The 6,548-nt window shown below is 40.7% G+C and overlaps 1 pseudogene; it reads right to left on the reverse strand.

Annotated features, from left to right (window-relative positions):
* Positions 1-5,067: 5,067 nt before the first annotated feature.
* LOC148919851 (uncharacterized) lies at positions 5,068-5,784 on the reverse strand (annotated as a pseudogene).
* Between the last annotated feature and the right edge of the window lie 764 nt (positions 5,785-6,548).

Below are 6,548 nucleotides of genomic sequence, written 5' to 3' on the forward strand. Positions count from 1 at the left end.
GAAAATGGGGTTTTGAAGTTGAAGAATCGGGAGAAATGGGAGGGCAGCTGATCTCTTTTTATTAAAGGCACGGACCAAAACGACGCTTTTGGCTGTGTCTTTAAAAAATTGTCTTTAGAGGCCCCAAAACGACGCTGCTTTGGCCTGTATGATTTTTTAGCTACCAAAACGTCGTTTTGGTAACCGGTTTTAAAATTTGAAGGTGGGCCAAACGACGCCGTTTGGCCAGCTCCTTGAAAAAGAATGCACTCTGCTCATCTTCTTCTTCCTCAATACCTCTGCAACTTCTTCTCCAGATTTTCATGGGGTCACAGAGCAATTCGAGGAGCCTTCTACCTTACTTTCTTGGAGTCCATAGGTCGCTTGACCCCATTGACCCCATTGTGGTCCGTCCCTGCGATTGATGATCAAGCAGCAAAGCATCCGGTTGCATGAATATAATGGTTCCAGATTAAGGTCCACTGGTTCTCGTCACAAGGAATTCATCTTGCTGCGTGCCCCTGCATATGATCATATGATGTATTGCAGATTAGCAATAGTTAATTAATTAATGGAAACCCACTTAAATAAATTCTGACCCGAAAAAAAGAAGTTAAGTTTATCGATTCGGCGGTGTTTTATAACATATTTCCATGTAACTTAGAATGATTTTAGATGTAAAGTAGAGAAAATGTAGAGAAAGTCTTGGATGAGGTACGACCTGGCTTGATGGCTGATGGTGGGAATGTGGCACTACATGAGATAGATGGCCTTGTTGTTGTTAAAGTTTTATACTCTCAGTGTATTATCTTACTGAAGAAGAAAGGAAAAACGAAAGATCAATAGCTCAGCAATTTCAGAAAATGGTTTCTTCTATATATATTTTTTTTGTGCTCTACAAGTAGTAGAGAATGTATGCGTATATCTCTTACAAAACTCTCTCAACGTAAAGACAATCTCAGCCTCTCATCTCACTAAAATAATGGATCACTCTCCACATGTCACTTGGACAAGTTACAATAAAAGCACTTACACTTGGTTTAATTACCAAAGTGGATACACACATAATTACAAAGCTAAGCTTTAATTAGCTCATAGCTTATACACTAACACTCCCCTTTAAGCTTTGAGCTGATACAACTCCAAGCTTGTCTCTAAGATAGTTGAATCTTTCCTTTGGTAAAGACTTGGTAAAAATGTCTGCCACTTGATCTTTAGTAGGACAATAAATCAAATCAATAATACCTTGTTGTAGAGCATCCTTAATGAAATGATGCTGTCTGTCAATGTGCTTTGTCCTTTGATGAAACACAAGATTTTTGGTGATTGAAATAGCAGATGTGTTATCACATTTCAGAGGAGTAGCTTCTGTTTGTAGTTCACCAAAGTCCTCTAAGACAAACCTGAGCCAAATCGCTTGAGTTGTAGCCTCTGAAGCACTAACATATTCTGCTTCTGCAGTAGAGAGAGCTACACAGTTTTGCTTGACATATGCCCATGAAAACACTCCACTTCCAATTGAGAATGCATAACCAGATGTACTTTTGCTATCTTCAATAGAGCCTCCCCAATCACTGTCACAGTATCCAACCAACACTACCTTCTTACCTTTCTCATACATCAAACCATGATCCAATGCCCTTTTAACATATCTTAGCACCCTCTTAGCTGTTCCATAGTGCTTGTGTGAAGGACCATGCATATATCTAGCTAATAGACTAGCTGCATACATAATATCTGGTCTTGTAGCAGTGAGGTACAACAAGCTTCCCACAAGTTTCCTATATTTCTCTTCATCTGCAGCACCACTACCATCCTCCTTGGTTAATTTTTCAGTAGCAACAAGAGGAATGGACACAGGTTTACACTCATTTAAGCTAAACTTATTCAACAAAGAAGATGCATACTTCCTTTGATGAATAAAAATGCTGGAATCTGTCTGAATCACTCCCATTCCAAGGAAATGATGAAGCAGTCCCAAATCGGTCATTTCATACTTCTCTTTCATGTCTTCCTTGAATTCATTCAACATTTGTTGATTGCTTCATGTGTGTATTATATCATCTACATAGATAGATACAATTAGTATATTGTTTGCTCCCCTTGTCTTGGTATAAAGAGTAGCTTCACTCAAGCTTTTCTCAAATCCACACTCAGCAAAATAGTCAATTTCTCCATACCAGGCTCTATGTGCCTGCTTCAAACCATAAAGAGCTTTGTGCAATTTATAAACTTTATCTTCCTTGCCTTCAAGTACAAATCCCTCAGGCTGCTCCACATAAACTTCTTATCGCAGTTTTCCATTCAAGAATGCGGACTTGACATCTAGTTGATATAGCTTCCAGCTTCTTTGTGCATCAAGAGCAATTAAAGTCCTGATTGTGTCCAATGTAGCCACTGGAGCAAAAGTCTCATTATAGTCAATTCCTGGTTTCTGCACATATCCCTCGGCAACCAATCTTGCTTTGTTCTTTTGCGCTGAACCATCTAGATTGAGTTTGGTTTTGAACACCCATTTCACTCCAATAACTTGTTTGTCACTTGGTCTATCCACAACTTCCCAAGTCCCATTTTTCTCAATCATAGAAAGCTCATCTTCCATAGCTTTTATCCATGCCTTATCTTGTGCAGCCTCCTTATACTTCTCTGGTTCCACAATGCACATATTGCATTGTGCTAGGATATCACTAATGTTTCTCCATTTAATTGGCGTATGGTCATAAGGTCTTGTGATCTCAGCAGTTTCATGGATAGTTCTCTCTTGTTCTTCAGTCTGGGAAGAAATGCAAGGACTGGAACAATTGTTTTCTGCTTCTGTCACTTCATGTAAATTGGAATCACTCACAATACTAGATTGATCTTGAGTAATTGTCACTGCAGTAGGCATCTCTGTCTGTACTTTCTAGCTCCAAGTCATACTTTCATCAAACACAACATCTCTTGACAAAATCAACTTCTTAGTGGAAGGATCAAATACTCTGTACCCCTTCTCACAAATAGCATATCCAACAAATATACCTTTGACACTCTTAGCATCAAGCTTTTGCCTTGTTTCTACAGGTACATGTACATAGCAAAGTGATCCAAAGACTTTAAGATGTCTAATGCCTGGTCTTCTGCCACTATATGCTTCAAATGAGGTCATATTTTCCAGTGCTTTGGTAGGTGATCGATTGAGAAGATACACTGTTGTGTGAATAGCTTCTGCCCATAGAAAGTAAGGCATATTCTTCTCATGAAGCATTGCCTTGGCCATTTCTACCACAGTCCTATTTTTCCTTTCTACTACCCCATTTTGTTGTGGGGTGTAGGCTGTGGTTAGTTGCCTTTGAATCCCACCTTCTTCACACAATTTGCTGAATTCACTAGATGTGAATTCTCCTCCTCTATCACTTCTCACACACTTCACTTTGAATCCACTTTGTAATTCTACCATCGATTTAAACTTTCTGAAGCAGTTTATTGCATCTGATTTATACCTTAGGAAGTAGACCCAAGCCATCCTTGTGGAATCATCAATGAGTAGCGTAAAGTACCTGTTTCCAGCTATGGATTCAGTCTGCATTGGACCACACAGATCTGTATCAGTTCAAGCGGATTTCTTGCTCTCCAGGCCTACTCTTTGGGAAACCAGTCTCTATGTTGTTTTCCCAACTGACATCCTTCACACACGCCCTTGGTTTCTTCTAGATATGGAAGACCATGAACCATTTCTTGTTCTCTCAATTGTTTGAGACTTCTAAGATTCAGGTGCCCTAATCTCTTGTGCCAAATCCAAGTGCACTCTGTCACATTGGCCTTCAATGCAATGTGATCGTTTTGCATTAAAGATAAAGGATAGCACCTGTTGTTTTTCAACTTGACCTTGAGAACCAATTTATCAAGTGAAGGTCCATAAAAAATGCAACACAGACCACTACCAAAGAGCAAATAATACCCATGCTCATCCATTTGCCCAACACTCAACAAATTTTCTTTCAAACCAGGTAGATACATAACCTCCTTGATGTATTTCCTCCCTGTACTTGTATTAATCACCAATGAGCCTATGCCTGCAACATCCACCAAGTGTCCAGTAAGCATTTGTACCTTGCCATTGACATTTTTCCTTATATCAACAAGCAGTTCAGCATTTCCAGTCATATGGTTGCTGTACCCACTATCAATGTACCAATTCCTTTAATTTTCACTTCAGTGGTAGCACTATTAGCAAAAATAGATTTCCAATATCTCAGCTTTGATTGACACAGTTTGCCTTTGAGTAGCCTTACCTGCTGTGCATTCCCTAGCCAAATGTCCAAATCTATCACAATTAAAACATTTAGGCTTCCCCTTATATCGACACTCACCAAAGTGAAATTTGGAACACACCTTGCACTGTGGTTTAGCAGCATCTTGATTTGTCTGCTGTGGTGAGCTAAATCTGTAATTTGGTGCAAAGTTGTTCTGCTGAGACTTTCCTTTCAACTCCCATGGTTTCCCCTTAGGATTCCAATTCTGTTGAGACTTAGAGCCACCGGACTGAGGGTTATTTTTGTTTTGCTGCCCTTTTGAATTCAGAGAGAGAGAGAGGCAAATGCCCTTTCAGTAGTATTCACATTATGCAAATCAAACCTCTGCTCTTGGCTTTTCAAAATAGCCACAACTTCCTGCAATTCCACAGTCTCCAAACTTTTGGTATTTTCAATAACCAAGCATATAGGATCGTATGGTTTACTAAGGCTAATCAACACTTTCTGGACAAGTCTTTCATTAGACAGAAGCTCACCAAATGTTTTCATTTGGTTTATCAAGTCATTTAGCGTAGTCAAATAAGCAGATAAGGTTTCATCATCTCTCATCCTAGCATACTCAAGTTCACGCCTCAGATTTTGTAGTTTTACAGACCTTACCTGATCACCACCATTTGTTCTAAGTTGTTTAAAGTTTGTTCCTTTTGTACTTCTGTTTATTTCATCAAAAGAAATTAAACACCCGAAATTTGCAACAAGGAAAATAAACTTTATTTAAATAAATACCCATGAGGCCTTCCCCATGGCAAATTGTTCATCATGAAGAAAAAACTAAAAGGGTAAATAAATAACAGAATCAGAACCCTAATTTCATGAAGGTTTCTTGCAAGTTGGTCTTCTTAATGGAGAGTTCCTTTTGAAGCAGACCCCCTGATGAATTGAAGCCTCTGCAATCTCCAGGGCTGGCTTGAAGCTGCAACCATGCTCTGCACAAGGAAAGTAGCCTTGCTCTTGGAGCTCAATCCAGCCCCGAGCCTGTTTTGCACCTTCCTGCATTCTCACATTGCTTCTGCAGCTCCTCAACTGCTTTTTCCAGCTTGTCTGCAGTGGACTTAGCCTCCTTGTATCCTGCTACCATCTGGTCCAGTTCTGCTTTCTCCTTTGCAAAATCAGCCAAGTTGGCTTCGTGAGTAGCCTTGCAGAATTTAGAAGTCTTGAAGGAGGGCTTGAGATCCTCATAACGATCATGGAGGTTGAGCACATCTCTTGCCAAGCCAAGACTCATCTCAAGTATGGGTTTGGGGGCCACATTCTGTCTATGCAGCAGGTCTAGATCCTTCATCAGATGGTCAATGGCTTCCCTATCTTCATCCAACTCCAGTTCATTAGACTGCCAGATCTTCAGCCTCTCCATAGCGTTCTTCACGGCCTTGGATTTTACCTTACCTACAGGAGAGTTAAGCATCTCCAATCTGTCTAGTTGGGCATCTAAGTCCATGGCTTCAAACTCTGCCAGTTCTGGATTAGCAAAGGAGGTCGTGGCAGATGAACCTGTAAGGGAATGAATAGGCATCTGCAAAAGGAAGCATAAGTCAAAACCAGACAGAAACAGAAAAGAAAAACCCAAAAATATAATGAACACTTACAGCAACAATTGGGGGCTTCAAAGGGCTAGTCACCATTGACAGGGCACCAACAGATATGGGCACTTCTACCTGGAAAGACTATAGCGTTTAAAGAAGTAGAAATCAGAATAGAATTGCAGAAGTTGTGAGCAGGTTGGAAGAAAATTACCATAACCGAGCAGAGGCATCCACCTGCTCCGGCCTGAACCACCACACCGTCCATAGGTTCGATACAGATTGTCCCGCTTCTTCCTCACCACTGGAACAACAGAGTGTTCCCTCTGATCCTCAAACAGGCTAGCTCTGAGCTAGTCAACCCCGCTTTGTATCTTCTTGTTGTTTCGAGCCAGCAATAATCTTTGCTATCACCTCAGCAGAATTTCCTCCTGCAGATGGACATAAGTCAGGATGATGAATAAAAGACAGTGAGAAACTGATACAACCAGAAAAACAAGACTCACCTCTTCTTCCATTGTCTTGGCCTTCTTCTGAGGCCCCTCTCCTACTTCTTCCAACTCTTCCAGCTCATTCTCTTGCTCCACAGCCTTAAAAGCCTCTCTCAGCTCTTCATCCGTGTTTGAAGTGGCGTTGGGAGCCACTGCAGTTCCTTCTATGGCCACATATTCCACCACCGTCCTCTTTCTAAGCCTTTTTGACTTAGAAGGAGGAGGAGAAGGACCTTCAGCTGAAATAAGAAGAAAATAGGTCATTA

Source organism: Prunus mume, linkage group LG2, assembly GCF_029339155.1.
Source record: "Prunus mume cultivar Tortuosa linkage group LG2, ASM2933915v1, whole genome shotgun sequence".
Taxonomy (NCBI): Eukaryota; Viridiplantae; Streptophyta; class Magnoliopsida; order Rosales; family Rosaceae; genus Prunus; species Prunus mume.